This window comes from Dermacentor andersoni, chromosome 8 (genome assembly GCF_023375885.2).
Source record: "Dermacentor andersoni chromosome 8, qqDerAnde1_hic_scaffold, whole genome shotgun sequence".
Classification (NCBI taxonomy): Eukaryota; Metazoa; Arthropoda; class Arachnida; order Ixodida; family Ixodidae; genus Dermacentor; species Dermacentor andersoni.
This window is the reverse complement of record NC_092821.1, coordinates 128457560-128483390: the sequence shown is the minus strand read 5'-3', so window position 1 is coordinate 128483390 and position 25831 is coordinate 128457560. Positions and strand designations below refer to the sequence as shown.

The window sequence follows — 25831 nt, the reverse complement described above, 5'->3', positions numbered from 1 at the left end:
TCTCTCTCTCTCTCTCTCTCTCTCTCTCTCTCTCTCTCTCTCTCTCTCTCTCTCTCTCTCTCTCTCTCTCTCTCTCTCTCACTCTCTCTCTCTCATTTGTTTTTTGTTCTTGCAAAAGTATGCTTACGCTGTTAACTTTTCGTTTTAGTGCTCGTTTCAAGCCGCCACAACAAACTCAGCTCCCCTCAGTTACTTCAACTCCGAACCCGCCCTCAGAAATGGCGTCACAGTTTCTTCGTTGTCGGGCTCTTGGGATCACAGAGTTACTATACTGATTCCAAAGGGCAAGCTACCCATAGGGCCCATGCATTGAAATCGGGAACCGCAAGACCGCAGCCATGTTGCTACGTACCGAGGTTGCCAGCTCCTGAGATGCTTGCTAGACTTGGTGACAGTAGTCAGTTTTAATCTGGCAACCGTAGCAGCGTAGCAGTGTGGCGTCTCGCTTGTAGTGTGGTGATGTGGTGTGCGTGCAGCCGTGTGTTTGGGCTTTATATAAGTTGGTTCTTTATTCTGTATTGCGGGATGGTGTGGGCGTGGTCAATGCTGGCCGTGCAGGTGGCAGTTATACAACCTAAGGATGATCCTGTTGAAGTTTCCGGCGGTATGCGCTTTTCAGCGGTCACGCCTGTTGCAAGAGTGTCACTCGACGAGGTTACGAGTTAGGAGCTTGAAGCTGTGGTCAGATTCCTCATCGGCGTTCCGTAATTCTCTTCGCACGGCCGCGGTCGGTTGCAGAAGCCGCTGGGCGCTTTTTTCGTCGGGGGATGCTTTTCTCGTCACGACGATACACATTTTTTTTACAAGTACTGATCCAGCTTTAGGGCACACGTAACCGATAAACGGAAGTATCAGGAGAGTGCCTCAGATTATAATAAAGCAGGCGGCGCAGAAATTCCAGACACCCAAGGGAGGGGGGGGGAGGATCAAAGTTCGAAGCAGAACAGTTCGTAGGTTGGGGCCGCTGAGGCAGGTGTGTGCCAGGATGTGTTCGCACGGAGAGCTCCCCTAGCACGCGCAGCGGTGCCTCGCAAGGTCGAGATACTTTAAAGGCACCTGCGCCCATGATTTTTCTTTTGCCTCGGTGCAGTGAGCATGATTAACCAGAATAATATGGAGGGCATCCGGTGCAGTCGCGAATGCGAGTCATTGCATATGTATACTACATACGTCGCCAGGCGTATGTAGTAATACAGTTAGTTGTATGAACTTTATGCATAATACGCTTTGTTACGGTACCTTAAATGAATGGGTCTAGAGGACGGTGTTGGTACGTTTTTTTCGTACCGCCCTAATCCTATACCCCCCCCCCCTACAAACACACACCTATACCCCCTTTTTTTTCTATATGTATACATACAATTCCTTCCCATGACGGATTGACCAGTTCAAGTTGTCAACTTTTCCATAACTGTCATAGGAATCACTGTAATAAACACAATTCCGCGATCGGATTGTTTACTTTTATTATATTATAGCACTGAGAACTACATAGAACCTTATTTTGTATATGTGAGAGAAGTATAGGCCTTTTGCACATGTGGATATAAAGAGCTTAATCCAATGTGCAATACACAGACAAAGCAGCTGCTACAACATGAACTGCATTGAGGGCCACACAACACATACGTAAATAAAAGGGCAAAATATAGAGGGAAGCTTCAAAATACGCTATGTAGCACTCCAAAGTATAACATGTATGTGTACATTAAATGTTCAAAAGGTCAATGCATCAATGTCCCATTTGCCCCCTTCAAGTTTATTATTAAGTTCAAGTTTACTGAAGTTTAGTATGAGCATATGTACAAGAGGAATCTGCTGACACACCCGCAGTCAAGATGGCTGGTTCGAGGTGTGCTGGCTGCCTCAGTGTAAGAAAAAGAAAGAAATTGGGTGAATGTCGACACCAGTGCCACTGCTTCTTGTTTCTGACCTACACGTGCCTTAGCAGCATCTTTGTTGGTGGAGACTGCACAGGTGAGCTGGCGTGGCGAGGCATAGGAGTTATCCGAGAGAAAGAGTATCGTTCACATGGAGAAGTGGCTGTTCATATTGCCTGTCGCTTTCCCTCAAATGCTTCCTTGGCGACTAGTGTGACACACCCGCAGTCAAGGTGGCTGTTGGGGGTTGTTAAGAACGGCCCGCTGAGGTGCAAGTTTTGCCAGCCAGTTGCGACAGCTGCGTCAACTTTTCTTGGAAAGCCACCGTCATCCTCTAGCCAAATGGCGTCACTAAGTCTACTGTGTGCGGGGGACAATGCGCCACGTCCGCCACTCTGCGTCGCGGGATTGCCGAGATGAGTTCGACGAACCAGGCTTTGTGACTAAACACGCCACCGCCGACCCGGTCTGCCGTGAGCAAGGGAGGTGCCGAGAAAACGTCTTCGGAGGCCCCTTCCCACGCGCCTTTCAAGACGCAAGACAATGGAGAACCGGCGGCCGCGCTGCGGGGGTCAGCTCGGGGAATAAGATGCGCCTTTCCTGACGTAAGCCCCGAGTTCTGCGAATACCGTCTGACGTCGGTGGGGACCGTGAACCTGTGCGGAAGTGTGTGTGTGTAGCCCTCCCGCAGAGAGGCGGCTCGTTTACGATGTATGGTCGAACGTTTCCCTCAACTTGGGATCGAGGGAGGACTGAGTGTTTTTAAACCGCAGTTGCTCGGCTGCTCAGGGTACTTTTCTCTAGCAGTCATGCTAGACTGATGAACTGCAACGCCTTATGTAGATACTGTAAATAAACCCATATTCCTCGTTCTCGATGAGAAGCAGTCCTTCCCTTCAACAACGTCCTCAGCGTGGATAAGTTGGACGTCGGCATGGGCCAGCTACCATCTAAATCATGCCCGACTACAATCTTGACAACTGGCTACGAACGGTGGGATTGACCTCCCAATCCTCACAGGGTGTGCTGGCTGCCTAAACGTAAGAAAAAGAAAGAAAGTAGATGAATGTCAGTACCAGTGCTATTGCTTCTTGCCTCTTACCTGCATTTGCTTCCACGACCTCTTGGCTTGCAGAGTCTGCATGAGGGAGCTGTTGTGGCTAGGCGTAGGCATTGTCTAAGTAAAAAGAAAAGGCCATTGAAATGGGGAATTATGGAAATAAATGAAGTTCTTATGTCTGCTTCTTGCACTCTTCTTGCCTAAAAGTTTTCATACATAGTGTCCAGAATACACCAGCACATTGACTGCTTTTGCTTTTTACCTGCAGGTGTTGCCGTGAGATCCTTAGTATGGCTGCGTGCAGCATTGTAACACTTGGTGGAGGCATTTGAAGTGGTAGCCAAAAATATAAAGAATCATCCTTGTCTGCACGAATGCTTTCAATTTCTAAATGCAGTGGTAACTATCAGTATTGGTGCAAGGCCCCCCACATCTATGCGGCAGGTGCCATAGCTCGATACTGAATTTTTCCTTTCGTGTTTCACAAGGCGTCTGGCATGTCCACATTAGATGTGATCCGTTTATTTTTATTTATCCCAGTGTGGAAAGAGCATCACGAAATTGTTTTTATTTTTGCGTGTCTTGTTTTTGTTTTTTTTGTTTCTTAATTTATCAAGCAACAGTCTCATGATGCTTAAGTGACTTATGTAATGACAATCATCAGCTTTTTTTGCAGAAAACGAAGCATTTCCTGACCCATTGTTTGCAATCCCATCACTCGCATAATTGACTTGCTTGATCTCCACTAAAGAGTCTTGCATTTTCAAATACCATTCTTTCTCTAAAATCATTCGACAATTTTCATAATTTCTGTAGCTTGGGCTTCTGAACTAGAAATGTCTTCTTTAATGTAGAGCTTAAATTTTACCTTTGGAACACACAGAAGGGCTTGTAATTGCATATCTGCATAACAGGGGAACATGTTCCATTAAACATTCGCAAAATTCAATAGAAGATTGATGAATGCAGCTTGCAGTGTGATTTTACTGAATGAGCCATAAAAGTAACTAATCTGACTTGATAAATTAAAGCACATATCAGTGTGATGTACCACATATGTTACACTAAAGTGCTGGGTTCTCTTGCTTATACAGCAAAATAATCGGTACGCGAGAAAAAAATTATTTTTGCATACCCCTTGTACAAACTGATTTAAGGAAAATGAGCTGGAGCTGTCAACATGACCTACCTATTTTACCTGCGAGTATACTCAACAAAAATGTCTTCCAGCTGCTTAATGGAAATTGAGATTATGTCAGTATTGCATATATGTGCCTGGTGTCTAAAATAATTGAATTTTGAAAATGCTCGTAAGGATCTGATGTGTATATCTGCAGTTTAGGAATGCATGTAAAAGATTCAGCATCAAGTGCAAGTGAACGTTCCCACAGACCCGGAGTCGATCATGCAAACAGATTCGCTGCACACATTTGTGTCCAGAAAAGATATGCCCCATGAAATGGCATGCAAGGAAGTACTGAAAATATTGCAATGTTAATAAAACGCCTACGCTACTAATATGTGGGTTCATGCACTCGATTCCGTCCGTATTAAGCACTCGCCTCTTGATTGCTTCGTGGCACAGAAATACTCGGCATCAGGCTGTTTTTCTGCTGTGGCCTTTGTAGAAGCATGATTGTTCAAAGTGCAACAATTAAACATATTCTATGACTTGCTTGTGGATTCGCCAGTGCAATTTCGGTGCGCTGGTCCGCCTGTCCGGCAATTTCCTACCGAAGGAAAACCTGCAAACAAAAACACCTCTCCGCATGTAAAAAAAATGCTCTGCTGTAACGCTTCTCAAACAATTGGGATGCATGATAGGAGCTGTCTACTCGCGTGATAATCTGAACAAGAAGATACATTCATTTACTTATATGTGAAGGTTTATGCCAGAGCACTTCGGGGCTTCGGTGGCACAAAAGGCACGAATCTGCCATAGCGTCAGATGTTGACGCGCGGTCGCATGTCAAACTTAAACTGTACGAAATTACTACGCATCCAAAAAAAAAAAGAACAGATTCGAAACCGAAATTCGTGTCCTCCTTTATTGCATGAATGTGTACGTCGTGATTTACACAAGTCACGCACTTAGCAAGCGCTTTCCGTAAACTTAATATTAACGCATCACCTTCATAAAGCCATCAGGTATGCGACAAAGCATAAGGTCACCTGTACTTGTTTTTAGCTATTTCATTGTTTAGGGCGCTTGTGACATACACCATCCATAATAGGGGGGCGCCCTAGCGGTGCTCACTCTCCCTCGCCGGCTCTTCCTCTACCAACTCTACATTTCTCGGTCGCACGTGCATTGGATGGCCGGTAGAAGCGTTGCCATGACGACGAAAGCGCCGAACAGCAGCGCCGCCCAGTCGCAGTCGCGGGCGACGTCTCGTCGCCGTGGCAGGAATGACTTACCGTGCAGCATGTTGGCCTGTCTTCCCGCTGAATCTGAAATCGAGAAACCGAAACTCAGCGCACGACCGACCGCCAATATTTAGCACAAATTAGTTATACAAAAACCAACGCATCTGCAATGCTGCGCTGAGTTTGATACCTAAGAATTTTTATTTACGTTCTTGAATCTTAACGCAAAGCCCACAGTAGAGTTTGTGATTGGAGCGAGTTCTCCCGCCTCCTCCACATCCGGATAGTTCAACACATCTACCATTTATTGCTTAGTTACTATATTATTTATTTCCTTGAATTAACTTTTCCTTGATTTTTGTATAAATATCTACTCTTCATGGTTAGAAAACTAGATAAACAAGTTGTTTTAATTTTCCTTTATGTGGGATGGTGTATGAACACTGTGATCTTGAGAATGATCTGGGTGCGAACAGTGTTCAATACCACTGTCTGCGTCCTTCGGTAACGCAATATCGTGAGAGAGTTGTTTGTGCCCTGACGTAAAACATGCAGCCGAAAAGATATTGAAAGGCAGGTCACTGATGTTCTGTGCGCGTGAGTGAGTGAGTGAGTGAGTGAGTGAGTGAGTGAGTGAGTGAGTGAGTGAGTGAGTGAGTGAGTGAGTGAGTGAGTGAGTGAGTGAGTGAGTGAGCGAGCGAGCGAAAAGCAAAATAGTGCAAGGAAAAAGACAAATCAGATTGGCCGTGGCCGCTCATTTCCAGAAAGTCCAACTTTCGGGAATCGGTATAGCTTGGAAACAAGAGCAACGAGAGGAGTTTTTGTTCCCGTTGCGCGTCGATCTAGCGTACGCATAAAACAGGCAGGGATTATCGAGAGATGACGTGAAGGCGTAAATAGGATAGTGGATATATTAGATGTGTACTTCGGACGCCGCATATCCAATGAGTTTAAGCTCGCCGCCTTCTCGCTTACAAAACACGTGTGCACGTTCTCATATAAGCTAGTTGACTCGGTTATTCATAAGGTGTTATTCACGATCCATATGGAGTTCGTATCATTTTCTACGAATAATACAGTAAACACTGTGGGAACTGGCATCCGCTCAGCCCGCAGGCTGAACAGCCGCAGGGAGATCGACGCTAACGATGAGGCTTCAAAGAGCCGTGACTGCACCATAATTATTATCATCATCATTATTATCATCATCATAATGAAGCAGAGCTAGGGTGGCTAGAACGGGCCCCAGCTGTAGAGCGCAAGATTGGCCGGGAAGAGCTAGCAGAAGTTCGCGCCTGGGACTTGCCCACAATACGTCGACTTTTTAGCTTATGAGAACGCAGTGGGGACACTTTCAGCCTGCGTCCTTTTAACCAGAGTCATTTTACCCTTTAAAGACGGATGACGAGGAGACGAGCTCGTTGAACGCTTTTTTTTTCTTTTCCTTTTTTGTGCTGGTTTGAAGACGACTTGAGCTCCTGTGTTGCTGCGCGCTTCTTCCAGATGACGTGCTTTATTTTGTGCTTGCTTTGAATAACAATAAATGCTGCAAGGAGCTGTTGAAGAGTAAAGTTGGGAGCATAGACTCTCTTCTGAGAAGTAAAGTCCACCTTCGTTACAGTGTAATTTTTTTTCTCTCGGTAAACCTCGCCTTTCTGACAGAAATTATTTACGAGGTCTTGCTTTATATGGCTATCACAATCGTTTGCACGTGGTATTGGCGGCACAGACAAATTTCTGTGCAGTGATGCCCACTTTTTTTATAGGTTAAAACTTCTTTTTTTTTCTGGCAAAATTAATTTTTCTGATAAATTTTTCGTGTGGTTGCGTTTCATGTTCTCATCAGACTCATCTCCACGCAAAAAAAAAAACAAAAAAAATATCCGTCTTCTTAGGTCTCAAATCTGCTGTGCACAAATAAAGTTTATTCCTCCTCCTCCTCCTCCTCCGTCTTCTTGGCAAGCTTGCTATTTTACCGTATTTACAAAGTTAATTAAAGCACGCTAATATATCATGTGGCGGCACAGTATCGCCATGACGTATTGTGGAGATTTCCTACCACCGAAGTGTGCCGGCAGAGCTCGTATTTCAACAGCTGTTGTTGATGTGCATGACAACGTCGCCTGCTTCTGCGAAGCTTATACACTGCTTGCTTGGTCCCAGTGTCGTTGTCTTGGCCAGAAACAATCAGTCGCTGCAAATTACGTTGTCATCCTCGTATTAACGTACTGACGTTTAATTGTAACCAGCCACAGAGACAAACGCTCACGTGATGCCCCCAGCTATAATGCCTCGGCTGCCTTTAGTCTGGGCCTGACGGCAACGTGGCAATAGTACTAAATGCTAATGGGCCTATAAACGGCCCTAATGTGAATAGACGATTGCGCTAAATTAAAAAGAAGGAAAGGAAGAGAAAAAAAAAAGCACCCAAGCAATGCAGCGCATTCAGCGGCGGACATTGCAGTAATCGTGAGGTTTCGTCTACTAACGTCTGCCCAGCATATAATGGTTGCTACGACTACGAGAACCCTCCGCGTGCAGGATTTTAGCAGCTATAGAGTTGGCACCAGCCAATAAGGAACTGTGTTCACAGAGCTTCTCTCACGTAACAGCGGTCCGGATTCGGTCACCACCCCTGTTCTGACCAATCGTGGTAGCGGGCTAGCTGTTCGCGGGGCAGGGCTCTGACCAATCACGGGGCTTAGTTGCGCTCCAGCAGATCAGAATTTCTGCGTCAGGTGCCATTCGCTGACGGCCTGGCGCCGACTCTATAGCTTCAACAGCATTGGTGCGCGGTTTTGAAAGTGAGACACAGTAACAACAACAACAGCAACAACCAAGTCTGCATAATGCAAAAAAAAGGGGGGCGCAAGGCGTGCAGACAGGGACGCAGGAGAAGACAGGTGGACAACACGAACGTCCACTTCTCTTCTCTTGTGCCCGTGTCTGCACGCCTTACCCCCTTATTTGCATCATGAATCCTTACAAACTAGCTCAGCTTTCTGTCGTACCAAGCATGCATAGTCGTGGCTCTGTTAACGAGCTTTTCGTGTTTCTTTTTTCTTGTTTTCTTCTTCTTTTACATCACGTTTTAGAAAGTTGAAGGTGCAGACGACACAAATGGCTCCATGCCATAGGAGCAGAAGCATATGTGGCCCTCGGAAGTGTTGTTATGCTCGGCCCTGAGCTACACGCTACAGCTGCAGCTTCCGCCGAAATGTGAGGCGCTGCTGAGATTGAGTGCATCCTATACAGGTGGACGCGAAAGGAGTTTATTCCGCTTGCGTCTCAACGCAGCAGTTTTAGAGGCTCCTTTTACGGCTTACGAGCAGCCAGAATGGGAGAGAACAACGATCCCTCTGCGCCCACACGGGTGTTAAACTATACCCCCGTGAAACAAGGCGTATCTGGCGCAACGTTAAGGTGCTAGTACAACTCGAATCTCGTTTATTTTACCTTCAGGGCTTTTCGCAGTTTGAGAGGAAAGCGGCGACGTTAGCCACAAATGTACATAAATATAGTACAAACCATTTCCCCTTAAGAATCGCAGTGTAAGAGATTTAAAAAAAAATAACGATACGTTAACACAAGTATAACGCATGAAAGATGTTCCAAGTACTGCTAGGTAAGAACAAAAAGCCAGATGAATTTTCTTGCAATATTATCTCGTTGAGTTTATCTCGCCAAGTCATATACAGATGGATTTATTGGCGTGTTTAAAATAGCACTAAATCCGCGATATTCACGGTACCGTGAAGGAGCTGGTTCTACTCATTGCAAGTTTCAGGATGAAATATACTCGAGAAGGTTGCAGTTGGGTTGGGAGGAACAAAAACTTTATGCGTACGGTAAAGGCGACGTGATACGTGTGACGGTAGAACTATGAAAAGAAAGGGAATGAACTGGTCGTGGTAGTACAGCTTATGAAACAGAGTGAGATGTGATATCTTGCTGCGGTTCCTAAGCAGCGGGGGAGATTCAGTGTTTATGTTCGTTAAACTTGCTGTGCCGTTTTGTAGTTACGGTGAAATGGTAATCTTTAAAACAAGAAAATGGCGGTTCTGGTCACTCGAGACCTCGCGCAGAATGAGCTAGTTTACTTACACGTCACCGACCGCTCACCGTGATCGATTTTGTCAGAAAGCACTAGCTCTATGGCGAAATATTGTAGTACGACGTGGGGCGCGTGATAATAGCACCTAATGTAAATATTAGATTATGTCAGACTATTAATTATTTCACGCTAAAACGTATATAGTCTGCGCAAATTGTGGTAAGGATGGTGCAAAAAAAGCTGCATCCACAGCAACTTCACTGATGCTGAATTCCAGCCCCATTAACCCAGCAGTAGTCAGCACAGTCTATACATAGCTATCATGAAACCAACAAGGCGAAAAAAAAAATGAAGATTAGAAAAGTGTATCACAGCGGTTGATCGCTATAATAAATCAACGATAATCAATTATACCATAAATAGAGCTTGTACTGTACAATCCGGCGGAAAATTCACCAGAAGAGAATGAAAAAAAGAAAGAAAGAAAGGAAGAAAGAAAGAAAGAAGGAAAGAAAGAAAGAAAGAGAGAAAGAACGGAAAAGGGTACAGAAAATTTTAAATTCAAATTTGACTTAGATGTTCTGGTACATTTTTGATGACGTCGAACAGTCTGTGCTTTTCCAGTTAGACGAATTCGGAGGGTGAATTGCCGAAAAAATCTGACAGTAGATAGCAAAGAAGCGAATAAACTGTACGCGTCTAAGCAAGCATGCGTCAGAGACCAGCTTACCGATACGAATAATTGTTCTGAAGCCTTCCAGACTCGGCAATTCTAATAAAGCAAGTGTTTCGGAGAGCACACGTTTTCTTGAATGCTTCTCTTTACTGTCTTTATGAAGCAGATGCTAACAAATAGATTATTGCCGAAGTAAAGTGCACATGCACTTTGCACACAGTAAATGCGCGCGGCGCTGCTTGTCAATTCACCACTCGCACACACACGCAAATGCACACATAAGTACACGCACATACATAGCACGCACGCATGCGCGCTAGCCACGTCCACTAAATATCTATCGTTATATTGCCTGTCTATAGTGTAGGTGAAAGTGGTGAGTTTGTTCTGGTTATACACGACTGCCTGTTGCATTGGAAAACATTTGTTTCGGGCCTCTTTTATTCCCGCCAACAAAGTTAGAAAAACAACGTGATTTAACTGATTAATTAATTATGGCAAATCAGTTCTGCAGAATCCCGCTAGGTGGAGGAAGTGTCATGAAAGGGAAAATTGTCCCTGAACTTCGTTCGGTGTTCCCGTGCTTCTAGTTGTCGATGAATTCGCCCTCGCGGTGCGATCTGCCTGCTTCCTGCTTAGCTCAGGTCGTAGGGCAACCACCCTGCGAAGGCGCTGGTCCCGCGGGTTCGAATCCCGGACCAGGACGAATCCCGTTCGAGGACAGTAACTGTGAATATTTATTTCTGAGAAACCCGTCTGGGTTTCCTTTGTAGCTTTATGCTACATTCGGGTGTATGACAAATTTATCTTTCGTAAACATTTACTTACTTATTTATTTATGTGTTTAAAAGTACTGCCAGATTCTTTTACCGCGCTGCCACATTCGTATAATGAAAGATTTATTTATTTATTTATTTATTTATTTAATCACAGGTTACAGAGTTTGGAACATTGCATGAGGGGAGGTGGGGGTGCAGGGGAGTGGTTGCAAGTAAGTTATACCAGGCACAGAAAAATTCATAACATGAGAAATGGGAAAAGGTACACAAATTTAGCTCGACAGACAACGGAAACTATCTCTCAGAGAAACAATGGGGTAAGGCGCACGAATTTAGCATTATAAACAACGGAAACAAACCTTTCAGAGAAACGAGTATTGTTTCTCTTGAAAAAAGAAACGAAGAAAATACACATCTGTGGAGAATGTATACACCCACATGTACGAGCACATAAATCGAAAACATACTTTACACAACACACTAGTGACAGTAAAAATGCAAGTTAAGAAGAAAGACTGACCTTATACAGTCTTCAATGTAGGAAAATTAGATTACGGAAAAAACAAATTCAGCTCATTTGTTCGTCCACTGAACCATCATGCCTTAAATACAAAAAAAAAACTGCTTGTGATTTTTTTTACACTACAAGCAGTTCGTCATCGCCATTGCAGTAACAAAGCAAAATTTTCCATGCATCTCCACAACTATCATCACCATAGGTGCACTACTGTTTTTACCATCCGTAAACAATTTACCCGCTAGCATATCATCCTCAGTTAAGTTGTTCGCTGATGACTGCATTATTTAAAATGCTTCAATGGCCGTTCTATTCTCCAAAGTGACCTTGAACTAGCCTACAGTTGGTGCAAAGCTTGGCCAATGCTCTGTAACCACTCAAAATGCAAGGTAATTTTTGTTAGCTGTTAACACACGAACTTCAAGTTGTCCTATTATATTATTAATACCAAAGATTAAAAGACCATATCATAGAAATACCTTGGCGTCCATCTTACTCCTTATCTTTCCTGGTCCATTTCTGATCCTTCCATTTGAAAGTCTCTAAGGCTCTCGTATATCTACGCAGAGACTTGCGTAACTCCCCTGCTAACCTATGCAAATTAGCTTACGTGATCTATTCTCGTATGCAACTAGAATTTACGCCATCCACATGGTCATCTTATCAAGATTACCTTATCTCCATGGTGGAAGCTGTTCAGAACAAAGCAAGAGTCTCACGTAACTACGACCCTCATTCCAGCAATACCCGAGTAAAACAAGACATTTCACTTGTCACTGAAAACTCGCCGCCCGATCACGTACTCTCTCATGCGTTATTTTACGAGAACGTTTACATCAATAGGTATCAACCTTCGCCGCTTCCTCCACCAGAACTCAGGTCATTATGCCTTAGAATACGTTCAGCTTTATGCGCATGCCCAATGAAGCGCGAGCATTTGACTCCTCTGCATTGCCCTGCGCTATTGCGCATTGAAAGGATCTTCCGAACTACATGGCATCCCGGTACAATCACGAAACATTTCGCGATAACTTGAATACGGTGCACTTCTATATTGTATTATGATGTTTCACTGAGCTTGAAGTTTGTTTCCAAACGTTAATTTGTAGATATGAACGCCCATTGCCTTTGTATTTACCAAGATTATTTTTTTTTCTGCACCGTGTCAAATATGTTACACGCCAGGCTCAATGCCCTTGATTGAGCCTGTTAAGTGTTGTAAATAAATAAATAAATAAATAAATAAATAAATAAATAAATAAATAAATGCGATCACAACATTTGTGCAAAAAGCGGACGAATTTCCGCAATTGTATTCTCTATCGGGCTAAATCAAACGAAAATCAAGAGCTTTTCGATCGCGTCAGTGGCAACGACAGTAAATGATTAGCGCGATTTTCGAGATCTTTCCTCGTGATTCCAGCTAGATTATAACAAGACAGTAACACGTCATAAAGCGCTCAACGCTGAGCCCGAAGGCATTAACCGGCACAAAGGCGTACAGTAACGAATTCAAAGCTTACTTTAAGTGCTAGAAGAATGTCTTCGTTTTCATGAGCTAAACCTCTGGCCCTTATTATTTCTTTTTCACAGTATAGCCTATACTTCACAGCCATCTGCCGCATAGACGCAGTTAGCGTCAAGTAAAAAAAAAAGAAGAAGAAGAAGAAGGACTCCATCTTTCTTTTTTCCTTGAACACTACTCGCAACACATTTTCTCTCGTTGCGTCTTCAAAATTATCTACAGAGGCAAGTGGATTCATACGATTCGTCTGCAACGAATTTTGTAAGTAAAAAAACACCGCTGTTGTATTTATGGATTCCTTTTTAATTTTTTTGCGCTGTACGTGCTAGCGACACCCAAACGCACATATTTACATCGAAAACATTTGCTCATAATGTAAGATGAACTCCAGATTAGCAGATTCCTGACAGAATAACTTGCGATTTGATTTCACAGTTGAAGCCACATTTTGTGGGTACCCTTTGGTAAATTGTAACCTTGAGCAGAGACCTTCATCAGACTATTATTCACTTTAGTTTTGTCCACGTCTCTAGAATAAGAGAAATAAATGAAATTTTATTTGCAATTTGATAAATGAGAGAAAAACGAGATATTTGCAGGGGTTGCAGTGCCATAGTGACGTTCCCTCTGTTACTGATCGTAATAGGCTCAGACTTGCGAGTACTGTGCTCTGTCTCTACTTGGCATTGAAATGACGAAGATAGGTACTGCATCCGCACAACCTGTTGCAAACTGAAGTCAAGGTGAACGTTCAAGCCTCGTCGATGTGTCTTGCCTCGAGACTACAGCTCGAACTTTAACGAATGTGCTCAGTGCTGCACGATTACAGGACCGTTACTCTCAGTAAGGAATTACCCTTGCATATGGCGAAGATGCCTCGTATCGATCTCCGCACGTCGACCATGTGCTCTCGTTTCGGTTTGTTTCACGAGGTTTATTTTACTAACCCCTCTCTTAAAGAACAGCTCCTCCTGCCTCCCACCTATGTTTCATCTCGCAGTGACCACGAATTCGGAGAAGTCCAGAGGCCGAACCAACCTTTTTTTCCAATTCCTTTAAACCGCGCACGAGCAACGAATGGAATCGTCTCCCTCCCTACGTTGCTGCAATTACTCATGCTACCGCCTTCAAGAAAGCCATGTTTGAAGATGTTTGCGTATGAAAAAAAGATACCCTCTCTTCTATGTAAAGCCTTCGGGTCCTTTAGAGTACTGAAATAAAATAAAATAAAATAAAATAAAATAAAACATATACCAAGCACACCAAGGGTGTCTGCGGGGAGTGGACACAGACTGTGAAAAGGAAATTGGCGCGCAGCCGACTAACGCGACCAATCCCCTATTTTTTCATCCTCTGTTGCTCTGAACAAAGACGTCACAAGACGATGCAGTCTTGAGATGGTCAACAGTGACTGAGAAAGGGGAGCCTTCAACCTGGAGCTTTCGACGAGGGGGCTCTTCGTCAAGCACCTTCCCCGCAGGGCCACCATTTCGGCAATGTGACTTGTCTTCGCCAGTATCCTAAGAAATACAAGTCCACTTGTGACCCCAGTCTTCGCCAAGTGCAGCAAGGGCCTCGAAACAATGTTTCAACGAGATGACTTGGCTACATAAGGGCGCTAAGAGAGAGAGAGAAATAATATTTAATGGCAGAAAGGTGGAGAGGTTGGCCTGAGTGAAGTGTCTCTAGCCTGCTACTTTACGCTGGGGTAGGCGTTTGGGAAAATCACAGCGATAGGATGTGAAGAGGAAGGAAGGTGGTGGTAGAAATACATGTTTTTTTTTTGTTTTTTTGTTTTTTTTTTTTGACGCCGATGTTTCGACAAGGGGCACTTGTCCTCTTCAGGCTCCTAAAGACAAGACGTGACAAAGCAAAATAAGACGACGGGCCTTGTCTTCGCCAGGACCCTGATGAAGACAAGCCCCTTTGTCAAAACGTTGCGCTCAGTGGCTTTCTTTGTCCAGCCACTGTTGATCGCTGCTTTGCTGGGCTGTATGACGTAAACCTATGCATTCTGATTTTATTACAACCACCTGACTTCAAGCTTATGCGACGGCCGACGCAAGCATAGGGCGGTTACGCGCAATTTTTTCAGCAGCAGCGCGCAGAAATGGAGAGCGTTTCGGTTTATCCGAGCCAGCGCAGTAAAAGCAGATACCGAATGAGGAATGCAGCGCGGGCGTCTGCGATTGGTCCGCTTCCCCTTGCTTTCATTACGGTGGCTGATCAAAAATCGTGGACGCGTGCAACGGAAGGTTATAAATACCGCTAAAAGGGGTCCTCAGACAAGGAAAGTTGGCAGAGCGATGTCTTATACCTGCCGCGAGGACTCGATAACGTTATATTGCTGCGCAAAAATTCTCATTATACTCAGAGAATTAATTATCCATGGCATCTCCGAGCAGCCAGCGCCAAAGTGATAGCGGGCAGCCATCTTTTATTTCTTTCAAAACGGAGGAGTCTCCGGCTATTCAGGGGAAAAAATAAGTTCGGTATTTTACTGCATCGTTAGTGCGTGCATGTGACTTTGACGTGATGAGCGATCATAGTGTTTTACGCTGCGTGACGGAAAGGCGACGTGGGGATAGCCCGAAATATTTTGACTAATAGCAGAGGGATAATTGCAGAGAAGGTCTACAATAGGAAACAGTTATTTTTCTTTTTTTCGGCTTAATCACGTGTAATCAGTATGCACAAATCATATCCGACGGGGAGTTATCGCAGTTTTGGTGACAGACAGAGGAAGTGGGGGTGGCCCGAAAAAAATGTTGACCAATCGTGGAGTGCTAGCGGCAGAAATGCAATAGCTTTACGTTACAGCACCCCTGGTCCCCAGCGAAGTGTGTGAAAATCCTGAAATAGATGCTATACCTACATAACATTCGCAGATAGCTAATTTGTTTTTAACAAGTACTGTACGGTACTCTCTCCAATATTTTCTTCTTTCCTTTTTCTCGAAGATTAATGTAATGCGTTTCTAACGTGACGCAGTACGGGGGCCGAATCGAGGCTACGAAAGGATCGACGCTCCCTTGGTGCCATGACGCCGTCACCGACTCGGAGGTGCCTCGACCGGAAGCTCTTGACTGGGCGTGGAGCGTCAAAGGGCCTGCTCGCCTTCTTCCTAGTCGCGATCACGTTGTCGACACTGCTTCTGCAGGCGACCGCTACGCGGATTTGCGAGCCGAACGCATGTGCGACGCGGTGCCTAGGAAGAGGGTTCGACAATGGCATGTGCAGCACCCACCAGGATTATTTGAACAACGGCCAGGCACTGTGCCGCTGCGCGTACATACTCGGATCTGCGCCCAAGGTGCTTCGACGCGAAATGTCTGAGAAAGCGGCGGACAGGGGCACCTAAACTGGACACGGAAATAGCTCGCAAGTAGCTACAACCGCGAGCCTATGAGGTCAAATAAAAGTTCTTGGAAGTTCCGGATATTTGGAATGATCCTATATTTATAGGGATAACAGACATCACGCACTGGTGGTTTCAACCGCAGACAGACAGACAGACAGACAGACAGACAGACAGACAGACAGACAGACAGACAGACAGACAGACAGACAGACGGACAGACAGACGGACAGACAGACAGACAGACAGACAGACGGACGGACGGACGGACGGACAGACAGACAGACAGACGGACGGACAGACAGACAGACAGACAGACAGACAGACAGACAGACAGACAGACAGACAGACAGACAAACAGACAGATGGATAGATGGACAGACGGACGGACGGACAGACGGACGCACAGACAGACAGACGGATGGACGGACAGACAGACAGAGAGACAGACAGACAGATGGATAGATGGACAGACGGACGGACGGACAGACGGACGGACAGACAGACAGACGGATGGACGGACAGACGGATGGACGGACAGACAGACAGAGAGACAGACAGATGGATAGATGGACGGACAGACAGACAGACAGACAGACAGACAGACAGACAGACAGACATCCCGCATTTAAAGTGTCTCGAGTGGCCAGTCGCGCTACAATATTGCATGTATTCGGGGGCTTCTTTCACTCTCGGAAAAACACTTTTATGCAGCACGTATTGAGCGACAGAAAGCTGTATCGCGAGTTTTTCATGTTGCTCTACAATTTTCTCGCTGACACTTTTCATCAAACTATAATATTCGATAAGTGTGTTAATTAATTAGGACTAATCATGTAATTATAAGCGGTATGCAAAAAATACTATGTGTATCTCCAAGCGACGGCTAACAACGTTACCTTGGTTCTGTCCGGCGACATGGTATTTGCATATTTTTTTTTAAATCATGGTGTACGATCTTTGGGACACCCGGTATACATTCGTCACTTTGTCGTGACGGTGAATAATAAGAATATGGCTCAACGGCTCGTCCCAAGGCTAACTCTTTTGTGGGCGAATTTGCGCATACAGACAGCAGTTACGCTCGTACAGTACGATATATTGACGAGCACGCGCGTCGATCGTCGAAATATGATTCTCCATGTCAGACGCGTCGGCTATTTATGCACCACACCACACCACGCGAAGATTCCAGCGTAATCGCTGGTGCTCGCACTTGTTCATTCTAGAATGAACAACACTATTCGCGTCGCGCGTGCGGTCTGATCACGCGACGTTCGGCGACAACACAGGCAACAAATAGAACCGGCGATGTCATTCGAGACAGTCTTGCGCCGAGTGAAACGTTTAACAGTTGTTAGCAAGTGAAAAGCGGCCCCCGGAAAAAAGAATAAACAAATGATAAACAATGTACGCGAGACCCCGGACACGAGACCCCACATTGTTAAGAATGGCCATACGGGGTGGCAACGTGCCAGCTTTCAGCCCGCTGCACGTGTTTCAAGCCCACCAGTTCGGAGAACTGCGAAGAGCCGACAGCCACGAGGCGCGTGATCAACTCCGGAAATTGGTACTTGACCGCACCACCCGGGACAAAGCAGTTCTACGAGGCCCTCTGACGTCGGCACTGAAAGCTGGGCAGTACCGAGAACTGCAGATGACCGGCAGCCACGTGGCGCGCGGTCAGCTCAGGCTTGTGGCACTCCGCCGCGCCACACCAGACGGAGCAGTTCTACGAAGCCCTCGGTCGTCGACTCCGGAGCCTTTGTGTGTATGATTTCGCACCTGTGTGTTTGCGTGTGTTTGGGCGATAAACGATAGTGCGGGGCGGCGACAAGTTTACAATGCTTGGACGAACCTTCCCGACCATTCCTGCTCCGACCCACCTCATCCTCCAAGCCGGCACACCTCACCCTCCATTCCTGCTCCGTCCTCGTCCGAACGATGACGTCGAACTATGACGTCAAGCGGAGAGCTTATAAGCAACGTTTGCCGGCTGCTAGGGGTGCTCGTGTCGTGATCATTGTCGGGAGCTGACTGCTCTGTCCTACTAGAAATGTACTAGTGAGCTGTGTGCTCGTAAACTGTTAGCTGTATGTTAGTTTTGCGGGCTCCATATGGGAGTCGCGCTAGTCTGCCAATGTATCCTGCTTAAACTGTTAATATGTAAATAAATCCTGTTCACCGAGTTCCTGTCTACGACCTTCATCTCCTTCAAATGGTGGCAGCGGCGAGATAGTCCGACGACTCCTACATCTGGTCGACAGCGGTAGGACCGTCAGACGAATCTAATAACATGCACATAGACAATCAAAACTTGTACTGCTAATCTATAATCCGAACGCAGGCAATGAGTATGACAAAATAAAGCAAAACAGTCCACTGAAAAAAAAAGCACCTAATATCTAACGTGACATAACAGGACAGATTTCGTGAAGAAACAGGGCTAGAATTTAGCAGCGAGCTCATAGTTTAAGCGTCCATCATCCGACGCGGTGCGGTGGGGCCGGTTCGCCAGTAGAGTTTGGCGCCTCTGGTTCCTGTCGATGTAGAGGCTTGGTTGACGTCATCGGCCGGTGGAGTTGGCGATGACGACGCGATGACGCCTCGCCTCGCGCCAGGTTGCGGGCCGGCGTCTTTCTCTGCGGGCCTCGTAGCAACCGCGCGATCCGAAGTCGAACGCGTCTCGCCTCCATCTGCTGTCCTCGGAACTGCGGCCACGCGATGCCCGGCCGGGATGCGGTGTTTCCATCTTTCGCATGGTTCTTCGCCAGAAGCCCTGTGCAGAAGCACCTTTGTTTCGGCCTCTCTTTTTCAGGTTTGGCTGTCTGCGAACGGTTGTCATAAGTCCGTCTGGTCGCCCGATGCCTGGTCGTCTGGTCGCCCGATGGTCACCCTGGCTGCTGCTAGGTGCGGCAGTAACCAGTGTCTCGCGGGGAAACACCACAGTCACTACAGAGACTCACCTCCTACAGTCAACCTAACCACGCAATCTTTTTCTTTTCACTGTATCTATCCGAAACAGATAATGTGAGGCACATGCGTCTAGTACATGCAGTCGTCAGCAAAGTGAAAGAGAATACCGAATTTGCTTTCAAGCGGGCGGATTTGCACCTGTCATGTTCGTATGTAACAAGGAGCTTTTCCGCCGTTTTGTGCCATTGAAGAGCTTTAGCTTTGTGTTATACGTAATACGCTAGCACGATATGCGACACTTTATGCGTGCTCCTTATAGACGCAACTTCTCAGTGGTATTACCGTACACATGTCGAAATATCGGCGTTTTAGCATACCTCTATTCAGTCAGTAAAATTATTGATGCAATGAAAAAATGCGCTTAAGCGTTCCGCATCACTGACGCTATAATTCTGTGGCGCCATCTCCTTGGTTGAAATCAAGCCACCCTTCTGGTCTCTCTCTAGGCGTAAAGTCGTCAAAACAAGCCTGCTTATCTCAATAATGAGGACGAAACAGCGCTGCTACTTGGTCCTCGGCGTGAGTTGAGATTGAGCGATGGCTCATTTTACCATTTATTCATTTTTTGACGACGAAAAGCACACGTATCCTGGGCAAATTCGGATCGACGAATACTGTGTGGGCGCCGACATGCTGCTGCAAGATAATGGTGACCTGTGTTCTAACTAGATTTACAGTAACCCGTGTTTAGTCACAAGAAAGTAATCCGTCTGCTTCCTTTAATATTGCTCTACGGCGCAGAAAAGGATCTAATGCAGCTAAAGTTACTACAAGCACAGACATAACACACATGACAGTTCAGTTCAATCCAGCCCAGTAACTTAAGTGGGATAAGCGTAAACACTTCATCTCCAAATGATAACACTCAGATTGCATATCATATTTGGTTATAAAAGTTCTTCATACGTAGTACTCTTCAACTGAAATGCAGCTGAAATCGATTCGCAGTTCAGACCTATACCAAGCGTCGTTCTCATAGGGCTGTACTGCTGTATTCATGGCCAAAGTGTGTAAGGCAGTTCGTAAAACGCCACCAAAGCTGGTAGATAGCTGTTACGTTGCCACTGAAATTTCTGCCGTATCGCGTTTGCCCTCGCCGCCGCTCTCGGAGGCCCATTATTGCCTGATCGTAAGCGATGTGGGCCGCCGCTATCGTTAGATCACTTCAAGCTTGAGGCAGTGAGGAAACCAGTGATAAGTGCGTGTCCGACCCACTTTATCTGGTAATATCAAGAACGTTTGACAGTAAATGAACCACATTTTAGCGATATAATAATAACCAGGCTTCCTTTTTTTCTTTCTTCTTTTTCAACGCAGAAACATCGCCCTAAGGCTCGGCCTAACGCCGTGGCATAACCAGTCGAGGTGAATACCGACCAGAAAACCTGCAAATGAGAGTCAGAAGATGCACAGCTGAATGGAAGTTTGCACTTAACGAAATAAGAAGACAATAACTTCAGAAGTAGTGTCTGGTCCAACGTTAGTCAGGTCAGTGCTATGCAAAAAAGATACTAAACTAGGGATGTACGAATATTCGAAACTGTCGAATAACGAATCGAATACTGTCGTGTTCGATTCGTAGATCGGATCAAACAGTCAATATTCGAAAATGCGAATTTCATTTGAATGCATTTTGAATATTTCAAAACGTCAACTGTGCCCAAATAAACATAAAGCTGGAGCAAAATTACGGTAAATTTTCACCCTCGCGGTGACAGTATAAACATAAAACACGACGGAATATCGCAAATCAGTTCTGCGGAATCCTGCAATGTGGAGGAAGTATTCATGGAAGTTATCATCCACCCGAATGTAGCGCGAAGCTACAATGGAAACCCGTACGGGTTTCTCAGAAATAACGCTTCACAGTAGAGGAAAAAATTCGTCCTGGTCCGGAACCAGGACGAATTTTGCTCAACTGCGTTCACTTTGGACGACGCTGCTAAAAATTTTTTAGCAGCATGCCATTTGTTGGTCAGCTGAAGTGTATCGCGAAACAAGGCAAGACAAATTGTTCAAGTCGTTTGGCCAGAAAAGCTCACAAATGTGTTTGTTGTGAGCATCGAGTTACTGTAACAACTGCGGAGGAAATGCTGGGAGAAAAAAGCGGTAACCACAAAGACGCCGCCAGAAATAATCAAAACATGATGCAACAACAAGCATTTACACGTATCACGTACGTGTGGACAATGTGTAAAGTTCATTCCGTACATTTTCGAGATAGGTCCGACGGGTATTTAAAAAAATTTGCGCGTTAAAATTTACGATGCGTAAAAGGATGCGTCGGCAGGCACATGAACCAGATGGCACCACCACAATGACTCATGATCACGGTCAGGTGTCGATCGCGCGTTTCCTTTGAATCGCATCTCATCGTCTGCTAGCATACCATTGAAGCTGGTTTCTCTCTCATCTTCTGCGCCTGCGCGCCGGCACAGAGTAGCAACATGGGAGGGCCTTCGCGGTTACCGATTTCGATGCATGGGCGCTATGAAGTGCTTTTCCTCTACAGCTGGTTATATTAACTCTATGGCTGTGGGCATCAGAGACCATTAGGAAGAAAAAAGAAAAGAACTAAGGCGAGATATGTAGCAAATAAACTCAGTTGGTGGATGTCGCTCATGCCATCATGCTCGCTTCCTACGTTTACTGTCTCCGTGATTTCTCATCAATATTTCTTAAAGGTGCGCCGACATGACATTTTTGCTTTCTGACTGTTTTTAAGTATATGAAGATTCAGGTGTTTTAAGCCCTTGCACAATCGTGGCAAGCGCCAGAGGGCCCTAAATAATTCTCAGTCAGCATGAGAATGATAGCTACTACATGAATTTGCCTGAACTTCGTCCTTCTGGTTTTTTATGGCTTCGTGACTCCGCAAAGTGATCCTCTTCAAGGAAGTATTGCGTTATAAACAATGAAAAGAAGCTTATCACAATTGTCCGATATCAAAACCATTACGCCACGGACACATTTATTTTCTTTCATGGTATTTATTGTATCATGTATACGCAAGAATCGTACTATACGCGAGAAACGTGCAAGCACTAGCCAACACGTCTCGTATTCATGGCCTAGGAAGGACCTATAAATGACATTGAGCACACCATGCACCACACAAAAACTACAACTAGCTTTGAACTCTAAAAAGGGGCAACGGCAAGCAACGTATCAGGAGATAGCACCAGTACGGTTGCTGAACCCGTTGTTTCGTCGAAATTTTCTGTATTCTCAAATTATTGGACACTGGAAGGACAAGTACGACTTTACACGTTTTCAACCGATCTGGTTCGCCAAGGACTCATGCACAAGCGGAACCCCTGCAATTAGCAAAGATTACTGCTACCTTCTGTATCAAAAAGTGTAAATTGCTTTTGAAATTTAGGCCATTTCAGGCCCCGATGAAGCGTAATAAACGCAGCCACAAGAATGTCTGGAGCCCCAAGCACTATGATCAGACAAATGGATGCACTACCCATCGTTCCCATAGTGGCCGAACGATCGCAGCGCCCGAGTTCTCTCTAGTGATTGTAGTAAACTCTATGGATGGATGGATGCTTACGTCATGATACGCTTGCTCGTTCGATTCGGCAATCGCTGCGGCTGCTACAAGTGGGCGTATATAGAGCCAGAAATAATGCACACAGCACTCTTGTTTGATCTTTTTTTGTGTGTGAGCAATATGATTATACCAAGTCGTATTCCGTTTTATTTCATTTATTTTAACCTCAGAGCCTTTCAACATTACAGAGAGAGAGGGGGATGGAGGGCGGGTACGTTAGCAATACAACACAAATATACATAAATACGGTATAAAACTTTCTGTTAAAAATCGCAGTGAAAGACTGGAAGAAATAAACAGGATACTATTACAAGTGCAATGCAACAATAACAATGATAATATAAACACGGATTATGCAAATGTTACTCAATAACAATAAAATGTAGTATAAAGCAAGAAAGGAAGCCAAATTAAAATTATTAAATTTTTTTTAGAGCTACAGGAGCAAAGTAAACATTTCTTCGAATGTAACCAAGACTGCAGGTAGTTTTTGCGATGGCTGAATGTGCATGTAACTGTCACGCTAACTCAAAAGAGATGGGTATTCCTAAATATTCATATGACTATACTGTATCAAAACCATGTTACGAATTGACACAGTATGCCAGCAAATTTAGCCATCTGTCACGACGCCATAATAATGTCGATGATGCCAGCTCTATAGCACGCGAAGACGACAATCTAGTATCAAATAAAAGTATCTGTTTCTCAACTTTCGTACTTACTAATGTCACCCTTTTACGCGTGAAGAGCGCGTGATAGCGTTTATACAACCTTGAAACTACGTGTCAGCTTGTATTCTTCAAATGTCCCAACATGTGACCAACTAACCCGAGTGTGCCTTCTGCGCTAAAGTTAACTCTTCTACATGGACGTACTGTGCCTGCCTCTAAACAGACTCAATACTTCCATATTTTGTTGTACCTTCCAGGGGCGCCCCTTCGTTTTGGTGGACGGAACCAAACGTCCGAGCAGTGGCACCTCTTCTCGTTCCTGTACGGCCAGAACTCGAGACACACTCCCGTCAGGTGGCGCCAGGCGACGCACAGAGTGCGGCAGAAGTGCTCATTGCACCTGCCTTGCTCGTTCTTTGCAGCTTCCACTATCCCCAGCGAGGCCACTAGCGCCACCACCATAACGACCAGTGTGGTCATGGCGATCGGTGAAGTGGCGAACTCTGGGTGCTTCATCGCATCTACATATCAGCCGTATTTCCAAGCACTTCCTTTTGGCGTACCCAGTTCCAAAGAGCTGACCTTCGTCTGAAAACAAAAGATCGTATAAACCATTCGCTGCACTCAAATGCTCCAGACGCCCTCCTTGTAATAAATGCGTATTATTTTGCGACAAATAAGCACTAGGCGTAATGTTACGTCGAAATGCCTGACGCGTACCCATATATTCTCAAGTGCGAGGCGCTATTTTTTGGATCGCGAACGTGAGCAGGGAGACAAGCCTCTCTAGCCTCCGTAGCACTGATAGCTGTAGATGAAGCGCAGTATAGGTGACTAAGACACTGATTTTCTAGACATGTCTTTAGCGATGTCTCTCAGCTACCGCTTGGCGCTCCGCACCTCTCCGCCTGTCTCCAGTGTGTTAGAACGCGACAGGTCTCCCCTTATAGGAGGAATGACCTAATACACCACGACGCTCTTTCGGCTCGACTTGCTAGCGTTCCCGTCATGGTTCGCGTAAACCCGATGGCCGGATTTCAGCCTAACAAGCTGAGTCTACCTGATTTGTCGGTTGCATGTAAACGTAGCTAGTGGTTATAGAAAGACGATACTTGTCTGCCCTTGAAGGCGGGGGGGGGGGGGGGGTGAATGTATGACACGGGCACAACAATGACGTCAGAGTACCACGTATATACCTTGCATGAAGGTTCACATGTCGGGGGTAAGAACAATGTGGAACAGCAAGCCAGAGACACCTTCTATGTCACCACATTTTTTCTCATTAAGTTTCATTCTCTTGATCTCTCACATGTCTTGGAGCCATATTTAAGACATTAGCTACTGCTTTAAAATTGCAATCTGATTGCCACAACTTGATGGTGCGTGTTGCTGTAGTTCATCTTTATTATGTCTGAATTTTTTTTTTTTTTTGCGGATTCAAGAGAATAGTTAGCAGGAGTTAACGGCTATATGAAATGAAGGCACTGATAGTTACCCGGGTCAAACTTATTAGCAGCAAAGGGCGGATGCCCCTGGCAGATTACAAGGCTTGGCATAATTCTTTCGAAAATATAATGAGAAAAACTCACTCGGTACTAGGTAGAACAGCCATCGGCCTCTTTGCCGCAGAGAATGGCCAGTAGTACATACAACCCCTTGACTTTCAATCACCCTCTATTTATTTCTGGCTTAAGGATCATCCGTAATTCTTTGTCCTCTTACACCACCACGACTAAAAAGAAAGAAAAGGAATTAAAACACAGTGAGAACTCTGTCCTTCTGTGTCGGTCTTGAAACGCTTACCTAATTCAATGGGCTACGTAACGCTGCCTTCAAGACGTGCAGCTAACGTGTAAAAAAAAGCGTTTCGAAAGCGGTCGACTTTGAAAGCTCTCCCAGCTGGCACTGAGTATTCGTTCTCCGAAAAAGCGCTGAAGACAAAAAAGAAAAATGTTGCATAAAAGTGAGTCCTTACGCAAATCTCAAAGAGCCAGAAATTAGGTAAGCTCGGCATCTGGCGGCGTGGGGATCAACTAAACTTTTTTACAGGCGCGTCGCACCACTCCCAATCCTGCGCACAAATTTCTACCGCAAGAACATCTTCTGTTCCTGTTACCACGGTGGTTCATTCGCACGTACTTCTGCGTCGCAGGAGGTGCCGGGTTCGTTTCCCAGATCATTCTGACTGTAGCGGAATGCAAAAGCGCACCTTTACCACGCTTTTGGGTGCATGTTAGGGTAGAGAGCACCAGTTGAAAACCATTAATCCGGAAGCTCCCACTATGTCTTTTCACATAGCCGTCGACGATGAAGTCTTATAGCGCCTGAAAGATCCAGCGATCCAATTGGCTGCCTTTTCAAAACATTTCGTGGGGTACTTCACGACGACATGCTGCTTCCTTCGGA

The 25831-nt window shown here is 45.4% G+C and overlaps 2 long non-coding RNA genes across 3 annotated transcripts; one reads left to right on the top strand and one right to left on the bottom strand.

Moving 5' to 3' along the window:
- Positions 1 to 5234: 5234 nt before the first annotated feature.
- Positions 5235 to 25549, bottom strand: LOC129383332 (uncharacterized). 2 transcript variants are annotated; one of them, XR_008611207.2, is made up of 4 exons: positions 25229 to 25537; positions 25015 to 25157; positions 23676 to 24013; positions 5235 to 5391 (listed from the first exon to the last, which is right to left on the bottom strand). It is a non-coding gene; the product is annotated as an uncharacterized lncRNA (long non-coding RNA). The 2 variants fall into 2 exon arrangements; XR_008611206.2 differs by lacking the exon at positions 5235 to 5391 and having other exon boundaries at positions 22891 to 24013; positions 25229 to 25549.
- LOC129383331 (uncharacterized) lies at positions 12859 to 16297 on the top strand. Its single transcript, XR_008611205.1, has 2 exons — positions 12859 to 13119; positions 15850 to 16297. It is a non-coding gene; the product is annotated as an uncharacterized lncRNA (long non-coding RNA).
- Positions 25550 to 25831: the final 282 nt, after the last annotated feature.